Source organism: Salmo trutta, chromosome 7 (genome assembly GCF_901001165.1).
Source record: "Salmo trutta chromosome 7, fSalTru1.1, whole genome shotgun sequence".
Lineage (NCBI taxonomy): Eukaryota > Metazoa > Chordata > Actinopteri > Salmoniformes > Salmonidae > Salmo > Salmo trutta.
Window position 1 is genome coordinate 46163506 of NC_042963.1, and position 14574 is coordinate 46178079.

Sequence of the window (14574 nt, forward strand, 5' to 3'; positions counted from 1 at the left end):
GCACTTAAATACACAATCCACATCTCAATTGTCTCAATGCTTAAAAATCCTTCTTTAACCTGTCTCCTCCTCTTTATCTACGATGATTGAAGTGGATTTAACATCAATAAGGGATCATAGCTTTCACCTGGATTCCCCTGGTCAGTCTATGTCATGGAAGGAGCAGGTGTTCTTAATGTTTTGTACACTGTGTATGTCCAGAGTCAAATGAATGTATTTTGTCTAGAATACACAGCAATTACAGAATGGACTGCCATTGTTGTGGAGCTTTGCAAGTTTGCATATATGGTGGAGTATAATTCAAAATCACATGCATTTTGAAGTGTATTCTATCAGTGTTACTAACTTGCTCATGCCCACAATTTAGCTGTTCAATATACTATGAAGGATTCCTTTCAGTGTTTTGATATTCTTCTTGAGACCAAATCCATCATTACACTCATATTCAGTATGTATTTAGGATTTCATATCTCAGAAGTTTATAAGATTAGTTTTTTAATGAGTTGCGTCAGAAGAGAAGAAAGCACTTAACAATGACCATGTTCTTAAAATATTTTGTACATTGTTTGGCCTTGAGTACATGCAAGCATTTCAAATAAGTATTTTTAAAGCTTTTGTAACACCAGAGAAGATGACATGGTGTTGTCAACTCTGACGGGTTTCTTTTCCAAAGTCTTTGAGCTTAATTTTATGTTGTTGTTTTGTGCATAATTTTTTTAACTAGGCAGGTCAGTTAAGGACAAATTCTTATTTACAATGAGAGCCTGGAAAAAGTGGGTTAACTGCCTTGTTCAGGGGCAGAACAACAGATTTTTACTTTGTCAGCTCAGGGATTCAATCTTGCAACCTTTTGGTTACTAGTCCAACACTCTAACCACTAGGCTACCTGCCGCCATAACATATTTATGCTATTTTTCTAACTTTAGTAATGTTAGCAAGAAACGGTAACTTTCCATTTTAGCAATGACGATGCTTAATAGTAGAATCACTGACAACAATATTTATTTTCTCTCCCATGTAGCTTCCATTAATTATAAGGTAATACTTTTAGTATCCAATACATTTTATAATTGTGTTGTTAGTCACAATGGCATGTTATCGTTTTGTTGATCAACAACTTAAAAGTCATGGCAAATGTATTTGTCTGAACATTGTTGTAAAATAAATAAAAAATAAAGCATATTATTTTATCGTAGGCAGTGTGATTAGTGCCTTTATCCGTTTCTGAAGCAATTCATTTAAGCGATGTAGTACTTGTACATGTCTTTGTTTGACTTGTCTTTCCTTTATCCTTTATGCTATATGTTCACCACTAGATGGTGCTGAATGTATATCCAGTAGTAAAACACTATGGTGAAAAGAGCAGAGGTCTTTACAAAGTACAGAATCACTATGTCAACACCATAGTTCAGTGGCTCACGCCAAATGGGCCATTCAAGGAATCTGTATTGTCTGTAATTGTAGACTTCTATAATGTGTGAGGAGTATACAGGAGGACAGGGATTGTGCTTTATGCGAATGTCTTTGTTGTTACTTTTTCAATTAGGCATTCAACTGTCTCCACATGTACATATGTCAATGTTGTTCTTTCTCTTGTGTTGCTAGTGCTGTTGTCTGGGATGAGCCAATAGTTTATCAGATCATAATAATACGCATTTTCTCATCATAACATCTGATTTGTAAGGGGGACAGTCCGACCGCAGCTGTTGAAGATAGCCAGGGCTGAAACCCGACTGGGTCATAAGCAGCAGGTAGCATAGCGATTAAGAGCATTGGGTCAGTAACCAAAAGGTTGCTGGTTTGAATCCACGAGCTGACTAGGTGAAAATATGGTCGATGTGCCCTTGAGCAAGGCAACCCTAATTGCTCCTGTAAGTTGCTCAGGATAAGAACGTCTGCTAAATTACTAAAATGTAAATAAGCAATGTGCCATGATCCCATCTCTTAACTTCAATGGTACAGAATACAAAGCAACCTGTTCCTGCTCTTGAACTGAAATATGTCAAGGTTACGATAACCACAACAGGGACAGTGGTGTGTTATGTTGTGACTTTGACAAAGCTCTGTCCACAGCAAAGATACCTGGGTAAAAGATACATTCAATAAACCCAACTAAAAGATATTCACACAACAAAATGGGACTATGGCTATGTCACAGATGTAACTAATTGCCTATAATTTAAATTAATTAATTGACTCTAATGGAAATTAAATAATTGACTATTTAAGTGGTCATCTGTACTATATTTAACCCTTTGTTCTGTCTTGTTGAGAAAGTATTTGACAGACAAAAAACTACAAGGAAAGCAGACAGATGCTTCCTGGGCTGCACCACTTCCTGTGCTTTTCACTTATTTTCTTTTGAACCGTTTTATTTGCATGGTTTATTGAATGCTTGTTTCTGAGAATGTGTGAATGTGTTCAGAGAAGAATTTGTGAATGTGTTCAGATAATTTCCCCAGCTGAGAGGTGAACAACTGTATAAACCATTCTATTATTTATTTAATGTGTACTCTTTTGTGTTAGCTTCTACTTCATGCTGCTGCTCAATCCAATATCAACCCCTTCAATTTTCCACCTTTTGACATTTGGCAGGATCTGGGCCACTAATGCTGTGTTTACACAGGCAGCCCATTTCTGATATTTTTCCACTAATTCGTCTTTTGACCAATCAGATCAGCTCTTTTGCCAATGAGATCAGAATGGGCTGCCTATGTAAACATAGCTTTAGTGGGCAGATGTGGAGTAGATTCAGTTCTCTCTCAATTGGTGGTTCTGGGGGTGGCTGGAGCAGAAAGATGTAATTATCCCCCTGTTGGTCTTGTCGGAGACAAAGTGTTGGCTCTCATATTGTGATTGGAAAAGAAGCTGATTCATTTCATGGTTTATTGGTCAACTGAGGAGAAATTAGCAACAACAACAAAAAAGACTCCTGGGCTGTGCTTCTCCGCCACTGAAGCTCGATGCTTCCTGAAAGAACACGAAGCCTCTACCTCCCGTGCCTTTAGCTTCTTTTCTCTGATATGTTTTAAGGTTTTTTTCTGGGGTCAGGTAATTAATTGCTCCTACTCAAAAGGTGAACTGTCTAAATGACGCCAAATAATTTATTAAATGAGTACTCTTTTTGTTTGCCTTTACTTCATGCTGTCAAGCCTTAATCTGAAACCCACAAGGGAATAGGCCAAGAAACACATGGAGGCGGGAGGTTGAGGCAGATACTAAGAAAACCGGCATAGGGTGGAGCGAGCTGAACAAGACTGCCCAGAACAGAATGTGATGGAGATTTGTCAATGGCCCTATGTGCTTCCTGAAGAGTGATAGTAAGACATGATTGGCTCATGGTAAAAAGCATCATGCTGTTTTTGCTCCCACTGTACTATTGTGACCTAAACTCAGGCAGGATGTTTCTCACTTAATTCTCCATGTCCTTCCAGACCCTTTGGTCTCTTCAAATCAAGTCAGATACCTTTTGGCACTCAAAATGCACCTGCCACTCTGTGCTGCAAAATGTTATTTGCATGAGCTGCTGTGGTCGAGAGTGTCACAGAGCGACCACACTCTCATCCTTATATTTTAATGTTGATATTCACCTTTTAAATACATTTGTACACAGCATCTCTCCCTCTATGGATTTGATGTGTCTGTTATACAGATGTAGGATCTTAATTTGACCTATATTGTCACAGCAAAATAATCCTGCAGCAACAGGATTTTATAATGTTGCTTGATCAGTGGTTAGGCTATTACCTACAAACTCAACTCTGGACCTCGAACCCAGTTCCACTGCAGTTTTACCTGGGACCCCAGGTGTGTGCCATTAGTTATCAGGTAGAACAGAAAACCATCAGGCTCCGGACCTCATAGGGCAGGTCTGGGCATCTCCATTCCTCGGGCCTGATTGGTGTAACACTTTTGCCCCAGCCAACACACCTGATTCCAATAATCAACTAATCATGATCTTCAGTTAAAAATGCAATTTGTTTAAATCAGGTGTGTTTGCTAGGGGTGGGGGAGAAGTGTGACACCAATCAGGCCCCCGAGGACTGGAATTGCCCAGGCCTGTCGTAGGGTAAGAGTTGAATACCCCTGGGCTATTATCTGGCCAAAAGTAGCCTACATGAAACGTGCAATACTATTAATATATATAAACATCTGTTATTGTGGGTTGTCAGTGAATTTATGTAAATCAGGAAGCTCATCTGCATTTTCTGAGGTGCAGTAAAATTCTCAACAACAAAAGAGTGATCAAATTAAGATCCTACATCTTTAGGAATGGCAGCTTAAATAGAAACCCAGCATAGAAAAGAAATCAACATAACAGACCCATTGCTTGTTGTAATTATTACTAATGCAGACCATTGTAAAGTACAGTATTACACATTTCAGCAACCCTTGGAGAAATTGAAGGGGGGGGGATGCTAATTGTGTTTAGTGGTAGTATGCAGTGCATTTGGAAAGTATTCAGACCCCTTCCTTTTTTCACATTTTGTTAAGTTACTTGTTCTAAAATGTATTAAATTGTAGTTTTCCCCCCTCATCAATCTACACACAATACCCCATAATGAAAAAGCGAAAAAAGGTTTAGATTGAATATGAAATATCATATTTACATAAGTATTCAGACCATTTACTCAGTACTTTGTTGAAGCACCTTTGGCAGCGATTACAGCCTTGAGTCTTGGGTATGACGCTACAAGCTTGGCACACCAGTATTTTGGGAGTTTCTCCAATTCTTCTCTGTAGATCCTCTCAAGCTCTATCAGGTTGGATAGGAACTTTGCTGCACAGGTCTCTCCAGAGATGTTCGATCGGGTTCAAGTCCGGGCTCTGGCTGGGCACATTCAAGGACACTCAAAGACTTGTCCCGAAGCCACTCCTGCGTTGTCTTCGCTGTGTGCTTAGGGTCATTGTCCTGTTGGAAATTGAACCTTCGCCCCTGTCTAAGGTCCTGAGCACTCTGGAGCAGGTTTTCATCAAGGATCTCTGTACTTGGCTCTGTTCATCTTTCCCTCGATGTCACGAAAATCTTGTTTCTCATGGTCTGAGAGTCATTTAGGTGCCTTTTGGCAAGCTCCAAGCGAGCTGTCATGTTCATTTTACTGAGGAGTGGCTTCCATCTGGCCACTACCATAAAGGCCTGATTGGTGGTGGGCTGTAGAGATTGTTATTCTGGAAGGTTCTCCCATCTCCACAGAGGAACTCCGGAGCTCTGTCAGGGTGACCATTGGGTTCTTGGTCACCTCCCTGATCAAGGCCCTTCTCCGCGGATTGTTCAGTTTGGCCGGGCGGCCAGCTCTAGGAAGAGTCTTGGTGGTTCCAAACTATTTCCATTTAAGAATGATGGAGGCCACTGGGGGACGTTCAATGCTGCAGGCATTTTTAAGTACCCTTCCCCAGATCTGTGCATCGACACAATCCTGTCTCAGAGCTCTACGGACAATTCCTTCAGGCCTCACGGCTTTGTTTTTGCTCTGACATGCTCTGTCAACTGTGGAACCTTATCAAATCAAATGTTATTAGTCACATGCGTAGAATACAACAAGTGTAACCCTTACAGTGAAGAGCCCACAACCAACAATGCAGTTTCAAAAAATACGGACAAGAATTAGAGACACAAGTAACAAGTAATTAAAGAGAAGCAGTAAAACAACAGTGAGACTATATATAGGGGGAAACCGGTTAGTTGAGGTAGTATGTACATGTAGGTAGAGTTATTGACGTGACTATGCATAGATGACAACAACAGAGAGTAGCAGCAGTGTAAAGAGAGTGGGGTCAATGCAAATAGTCTGGGTAGCCATTTGATAGTTGGCTTGGGGATAGAAGCTGTTTAGAAGCCTCTTGGACCTAGACTTGGCGCTCCAGTACTGCTTGCCGTGCGGTAGCAGAGAGAACAGTCTACAACTAGGGTGGCTGGAGTCTTTAACAATTTTTAGGGCCTTCCTCTGACACCGCCTGGTATAGAGGTCCTGGATGGCAGGAAGCTTGGCCCCAGTGATGTACTGGGCCGTTCGCACAACCCTCTGTAGAGCCTTGCGGTCAGAGGCCGAGGAGTTGCCATACCAGGCAGTGCTGCAACCAGTCAGGATGTTCTTGATGGTGCAGCTGTAGAACCTTTTGAAGATCTGAGCACCCATGCCAAATCTTTTCAGTCTCCAGCAGGGGAATAGGTTTTGTCGGGCCCTCTATAAAACTGTCTTGGTGTGCTTGGAACATGTTAGTTTTTTGGTGATGTGGACACCAAGGAACTTGAAGCTCTCAACCTGCTCCACTGCAGCCCCATCGATGAGAATGGGGGCATGCTCGGTCCTCTTTTTCCTGTAGTCCACAATCATCTTCTTTGTCTTGGTCATGTTGATGGAGAGGTTGTAGTCCTGGCACCACACAGCCAGGTCTCTGACATCCTCCCTATAGGCTGTTTCGATGTTGTCGGTTGTCGGTGTTGTATCTTCGACAAATTTAATGATGGTGTTGGAGTCGAGTCGTGCCTGGCCGTGCAGTCATCAGTGAACAGGGAGTACAGGAGGGGACTGAGCACCCACCCTTGAGGGGCCCCTGTGTTGAGGATCAGCATGGCGGATGTGTTGTTACCTACCTTTACCACCTGGGGGCGGCCCGTCAGGAAGTCCAGGATCCAGTTGCAGAGGGAGGTGTTTAGTCCCAGGGTCCTTAGCTTAGTGATGAGCTTTGAGGGCACTATGGTGTTGAACGCTGAGCTGTAGTCAATGAATAGCATTCTCACTTAGGTGTTCCTTTTGTCCAGGTGGGAAAGGGCAGTGTGGAGTGCAATAGAGATTGCATCATCTGTGGATCTGTTAGGGTGGTGTGCAAATTGGAGTGGGTCTAGGGTTTCTGGGATAATGGTGTTGATGTGATCCATGACCAGCCTTTCAAAGCACTTCATGGCTACAGACGTGAGTGCTACGGGTCGGTAGTCATTTGGGCAGGTTACCTTAATGTTCTTGGGCACAGGCACTATGGTGGTCTGCTTAAAACATGTTGGTATTACAGACTCGGATAGGGAGAGGCTGAAAATGTCAGTGAAGACACTTGCCAGTTGGTCAATGCATGCTCACAGTGCACGACCTGATAATCCGTCTGGCCTTGCGACCTTGTGAATGTTGATCTGTTCAAAGGTCTTACTCACATTGGCTGCGGAGAGCGTGATCACACAGTCTTCCGGAACAGCTGGTGCTCTCATGCATGTTTCGGTGTTATTTGCCTCGAAGCATGCATAGGAGTAGTTTAGCTCGTCTGGTAGGCTCGTGTCACTGGGCAGCTCTCGGCTGTGTATCCCTTTGTAGACTGTAATGGTTTGCAAGCCCTGCCACATCCAACGAGCGTAAGAGCCGGTGTAGTATAATTCGATGGTTCATCGTAGGGCATAAGTGGGATTTCTTATAAGCTTCCAGGTTAGAGTCCCGCTCCTTGAAAGCGGCAGCTCTAGCCTTTAGCTCAGTGCAGATTCTACCTTTAATCCATGACGCTTTGCCTGTTTGATGGTTCATCGGAGGGCATAAGTGGGATTTCTTATAAGCTTCCGGGTTAGAGTCCCGCTTCTTGAAAGCGGCAGCTCTAGCCTTTAGCTCAGTGCAGATTCTACCTTTAATCCATGGCTTCTGGTTGGGGTATTTACGTACGGTTACTGTGGGGATGACGTCATCAATGCACTTATTGATGAAGCCAATGACTGATGTGGTGTACTCCTCAATGCCATCGGAGGAATCCCGGAACATATTCCAGTCTGTGCTAGAAAACAGTCCTGTAGCTTAGCATCTGCTTCATCTGACCACTTTTTTATTGATCTAGTGTTACGAATCCCTTTGGCCCAGCAGTCTAGGGGGGATGGATACGAGACCCGTAACATAAATCATGCAAATTATAATAGTGAAAAACCACAGACAACTGAAATCTACCGTCAAACACTCAGGGTTTATTTTAAACACACGGCAAAGGGGTGTGAGAAAAGGGGCTGAGCTGGAGCCAAGCAAAGACATAATAATCCAAAACACCCCTAAGCTAGACTAGCCTACTTCAAGAACAGCTAGCTAACTAACCAAAAATACAGTGGGTGGTCCGCCCAGTTCTAACTAGGGTACTTAGACAAAGTATTCCTACGGGTAATGTATGCCCATGGGCGACTTGTCTTGGTACCCCCTTTTCCCACCAAACAAACAAACAAAGTCAAACAACAAAACAATACTCACAGGATAACCGGACAAATGTGACATGTAGTTGCAAAACAAAAGAGATCAATAAAGAGAGATAGATAGATAGATAGATAGATAGATAGATAGATAGATAGATAGATAGATAGATAGATAGATAGATAGATAGATAGATAGATAGATAGATAGATAGATAGATAGATAGATAGATTAGATAGATAGATAGATAGATAGATAGATAGATAGATAGATAGATAGATAGATAGATAGATAGATAGATAGATAGAGCTGGGGACAGAGAGAGAGCGATTGAGAGAATGAACACAAAGATTGATCTGGGGAGAAAACAACTGACTGGGTTTTTAAACCAAGGGAAAGGGGCTGTGATTGGTTGAGGGAAAAGGAACAGGTGTCTTCTGATAGGGGACTGATTGATGACTGATTGGGGGAATGATGATTGTCACCTGTGAGGGGAGGAGGAGAGAAAATAAATACAAATACAGGATACACACTACCTGTATCCGTAACATCTAGTCACTGGTGCTTCAATCTTTAGTTTTAACTTGTAAGCAGGAATCAGGAGGATAGAATTATGGTCAGATTTGCCAAATGGAGGGCGAGGGAGAGCTTTGTGTGCGGAGTATAGGTGGTCCAGAGTGTTTTGTCCCTCTGGTTGCACATTTAACATGCTGATAGAAATTTGGTAAAACGGATTTAAGTTTCCCTGCGTTAAAGTCCCCAGCTACTAGGAGCGCCGCCTCTGGGTAAGCGTTTTCTTGTTTGCTTATGGCGGAATACAGCTCATTCAATGCTGTCTTAGTGCAGCATCTGACTGTGGTGCTATGTAAACAGCTACAAAAATACAGATGAAAACTATAGATATATATTGTGGTCAACAGCTTATCATTAGATACTCTACCTCAGGCGAGCAATAGCTCGAGACTTCCATAGATATCGTGCACCAGCAGTTATTTACAAAAATACATAGTCTGCCGCCGCTTGTCTTACCAGACGGCGCTGTTCTATCCTGCCGGTATAGCATTTAACCAGCCAGCTGTATGTTGATAGTGTCGTCGTTCAGCCACGACTCTGAAGCATAAGATGTTACAGTTTTTAATGTCCCGTTGGTAGTTTAATCTTCCGCATAGCTCGTTGATTTTATTCTCCAAAGATTGCACGTTTGCTAGCAGAATGGAGGGAAGTGGGGGTTTATTCAATTGCCTACAAATTCTCAGAAGGCAGCCCGCCCTTTGGCCTGTTCCCGAGAAAGCAGTATATCCTTTGCGTCGGGCTAGTCAGAGTCGTTAAAGGAAAAAAAGGATTCTGCTAGTCCGTAGTGAGTAATCGCAGTCCTAATGTCTAGAAGTTATTTTTGGTCATAAGAGACGGTAGCGGCAACATTATGTACAAAGTAAGTAAAACAATAAGTTACAAACAACGCAAATAAACAAACAAAAAAACACAATAGGTTGGGGACACGTAAAACGCCTGCCTTTCTCTCCGGCACCATCTTACTTATATAGACAGGTGTGGCTTTCCAAATCATGTCCAATCAGTTGAATTTACCACAGGTGTACTCCAATCAAGTTGTAGAAACATCTCAAGGATGATCAATGGAAACAGGATGCACCTGAGCTCAATTTTGAGTCTCATAGCAAAGGGTCTGAATACTTATGTAAATAGTATTTTTTTTCTCACAAATTTGCAAACATTTCTATAAAACGGTTTTTGCTTTGTCATTATGGGGTATTGTGTGTAGGTTGATGAGGGAAAAAAATAATTAATCAATTTTAGAATAAGGCTGTAATATTACAAAATGTGGAATAAGTGAAGGGGTCTGAATGCTTTCCGAATGCACTGTACATCGTATTTGTTCTTGTAGTGCTGAGTCACACACACACATGTTGTTTTACTGTCCTTGTGGGGACCAAACAATTGATACCCATTCAAAATCCTAACCCTAACTGTAACGCCAAAATCCTAACCCTAATTGTAACCCTAAACCTAACCCTTAGGCCTAAATGGCCTTTTTCCTTGTGGGGACTATCCTTGTAAGGACTTCTGGTCCCCACATGGATAGTAAAACCAGAAACACACACACACAGATAAACACAAACAATGGCTCATCAGTTACTCTCGATTATCATATCAGACAGCTGCCCTGAGACATAATTTATGAACAATGGTGTACCAGCATGTGCCAGGCGGGCAGCGTGCCATGCTTGGCGGACAGAATTCATAGTCATATTCAGTACCAGTTAATCCAGTTGTTGTACAGTCAGTGGTTGCGTCCCAAATGGTACCCTATGCCCTATATAGTGCACTACTTTTGACAAGGCGCCATAGGTAGTGCACTATATGACACTGTCCAGACCACTGTAACACAGCTGGTCTGGACTGTCATTTTCTCATGATGTCAGCACAGAAAAGACCAATGAAACAGAAATAGAAGGAAAGGCCTCTAATGGCAATACTAAGTAGTTACAGCAGCTTTGAACAGAATGCTGACAAATGATTTCAAATCAAGGGAAGTTTAATAATGATGATGTGATGTTTCTGTACAATTCCAGTGAATACCATAAATAGTGTTCTACGTACAATCTGTTCACAAACTTTACCACAAACTTTTACAGATGCACAATTGAGAGCATCCTGTCGGGCTGTATCACAGCCTGGTATGGCAACTGCACCGCCCACAACCACAGGGCTCTCCAGAGGGTGGTGCGGTCTGCACAATGCATCACCGGGGTCAAACTACCTGCCCTCCAGGACACCTACAGCACCCAATGTCACAGGAAGGCCAAAAAGATCATCAAGGACAACAACCACCCGAGCCACTGCCTGTTCAACCCGCTACCATCCAGAAGGCGAGGTCAGTACAGGTGCATCAAAGCTGGGACCGAGAGACTGAAAAACAGCTTCTATCTCAAGGCCATCAGACTATTAAACAGCCATTGCTAACACAGAGAGGCTGCTGCTAACATACAGACTTGAAATCATTGGCCACTTTAATAAATGGATCACTAGTAATAATGCCACTTTAATAATGTTTACATATCTTGCATTACTCATCTCATATGTATATACTGTATTTTATACCATCTATTGCATCTTGCCTATGCCGCTCTGTCATTGCTCATCCATATATTTATATGTATATATTCTTATTCCATTCCTTCACTAGATTTGTGTGTACTAGGTAGATGTTGTGGAATTGTTAGATTACATCATAGATATTGCTGCACTGTCGGAACTAGAAGCACAAGCATTTCGCTACACTCGCAATAACATCTGCTAACCATGTGCATGTGACCAATAAGATTTGATTTGATAATGGCAGCTCTTGCTCCTTAATAATGAATTTTGATGCCAAAGCGGAATTATCATCTGACATTCGTCCCCATTATAGGGGTGAATATGTATATCAGAGTTTTAAGCCCATAGCCTTGCTGTGTGTACATCAGCCTGCCAGCTTTGGGCCAATTCAAGCCTCAGTCTCACAATTGATAAATATTTGGTTTCAAAAGTGTCACGCATTGATGCATGGTCCCTCTCCCAATGCAAATTAAATCTATTAGGAGGTGAATAGCCTCTAGTGAAGATTGTAATGTCTGAGCAGTAGATTTGCATATTTATATTATAGGTTACTGATACAAGGTGTAGCTGCTGATAGTAGGCGATCCATGTGTTTGTCATTCACCTTACCTGATCTGGTATTAATCACTTGCTTGGACAACACAGGATTCTTACTAAGATTTTCAGATGGATCCAGTAGGCTATACCCTATCAGGTTTGAATAATTATTTTACAGGCATTATTCATAATGCATGGGTAATGCTGTTATTTACAATGACAGTTTCCTCTACGGTGTGTCAAGTTAAAGAGCAGAATAGGGAGTGAATGGGGGGTATATGCTGTATCTCTCTCTCTCTCTCTCTCTCTCTCTCTCTCTCTCTCTCTCTCCCTACTAATCTCAGTGAAGCTCAGGTGATCTCTCTCTTGCTCCTCTTGGGTGGATCAAAACCTTGTGAACGGCAATGTTTCACCTCTCTCACTATCTCCTTCCATGTCCACCCTCACCACCCTGCTCAAATCCCCCGTTTCTCCTCTGTGACACAGACATTACAGCAGCACCCAGCTATTACTATTCAGAAAGCACACCGCTCTCTCACTGAATGAAACACCACACTAGGTTTGTGTCCCAAATGGTACTTGATTTCCTGTGTAGCGTACTTCATAGGGCTCTGGTCAAATGTGGTGCACTATACAGGGACTAGGGTGCCATTTGGGGCGCATACAACGGTTGCTTTTAGGGGTACCCATCTCTCTCAGCTGGATTTTTAAAGGGCTATCTGTCCCTGCCAATCATCAACTTGAAACATTTTTCTAAAACTTCAAGTAATGCACTATATAGGGAATAGAGTGCAATTTGGGACACATCCCATGTATTGGAGGTCAGAGGCCTGCTGTTCAGAATGAAATACTGTCATGTCTTTTGTACATCAACTGGGTCGAGAAGATACAAGATTACTAGAAAACAAACGCAGTCCAGTAGCCCTAGAGGAATGCAGCCCAGGTGCAGAGTCTCCTAGCCACAGGCTACCATAATAATGTATTAAAACATATAAGAAGGGGGCCGCTGTGTGTGACAAAGTGGAGATCAGGTGTTTAGTGAGGATATGAGGTTAAGATGACAGGTGCTGAGTGATATTAGGATAGACAGAGAACTAGCCAACCCTGAGGGAAGGATAACTTATACACCGCTACACCTGATACAATGTCACTCGGAAGTAGAGCTTACACCACTGTATTAGACATACTGAATAAGAAAGGTATATTGGATGTTGGCTCTCTGTTTTTGGCATATGCCTCAATGCAACATTGTGAGATGAGATATATTGATCGATTTAATACATGTATGATAAAACAGTGAGCTTGTAAAAGGAGAGGGCAGCTTACAGCAGTGAGAGGAGTGAGGACACAAACAATAGTATTACTGACACACCACTAAATCCATATCTACTAATATCTCAGACAGGGGCTGTTATCCTATGATGAGGGCAATGGTGTGATTCGTTGATAATGGAAGAAGAAGGAATCATATAGTATGACTGATGACAGACGCATCAACACAGTGCTATTTGTCACTGTTAACTAACTAAATCCACACAATGCGGTTTTATGGATTCAGGCAGTGACTGGTAAATACATACCTGTATAAAATCAAGCAGACTTGAAAGATTATGTTAACATTAAGTGTCAGTTATGAGGCCCCAGCCTTTACTAATAGACGAGAAGAGAAATGTCTGGATGGAAGAACAGATTCATTTATTAAAGATTTCATACCTGAAGTTATTTGTAGAAAAATGCAAATTGCAGCTAACAGAAAACATTTACAAAAAAGTAGCCCACCAAGTCATTTTAAATAACTGATTATTATTAGTATGGAATCACCCTTCTAGTCATACATTCAACAAAGTAATACTTTTAAGGCTTAATGAAGCCACAATAAACCTTCATAGACCCTTAATGCCTGTAAAGATGATATTCACAAGTTGCAGTTCATTTGAAGTGGGGCCTATAACTCTATTCAGATAATAACGCAATTCTTGTCATGTTCAAATTGAGAGGCTATACAGTACTAGGCGACGGAACTAAGCCAGCTATGAGCGTTGAGCTATCAGAAGGTTGACAAATATGGACCAGGCCAAAGCTGCCTGCTGCCAACCTCGCTCTAGAAACACAGGCATAAACAGTGCCAGCCCGGCCGGCGGGTCACCATGAAACAGTTGACCCATGCAAGTTTATGATCAGAAATGATCTGTGCAATAGGCACGTCAGATAGAAACAAAAGCATAAGAACAATGTTGACAACGCTCTGGTTCGGGGAGGGGGGGGGTTAGATTTTCACCCTGCCGGAGATTTGGCAGGTCTTCTGTTATTGAATATTTCCATTGTTACTGCAACAAAAGTGTGATGATCACTGTTCAAATGCTTACAAAGGAAATGCCATCTTGCAAACAGCATGCTGACCTCTGCAGTTTTGAAGTGAAATATGCAATGATTAGAAAGGCACGTTTGTTTTCCTGCGATGAGTTTAAAAAGTACACTGTTGGGTTCATTGTGTGCCGCTTCTGAAACCCCCACCTGCCTTACTCCTCTGTCCGTTCCTCTTCAATGTATTCTGAAAAACACTGAAAATATATAAAAATACACTGGAAACCTGGACACAGGTATAATCACTTTGGAATGTATTCTGACACTCCAGTCCAGAATATTCTATGGTTCTATTGTGAAATGAGTCAACACCAAGGACATTATTCCACTGTGAAGCACATACACTCCCTCACACCCACACAAACCATTCATTTGTAAGATTGATATCACCAGAGAGATTTTCTGCGGT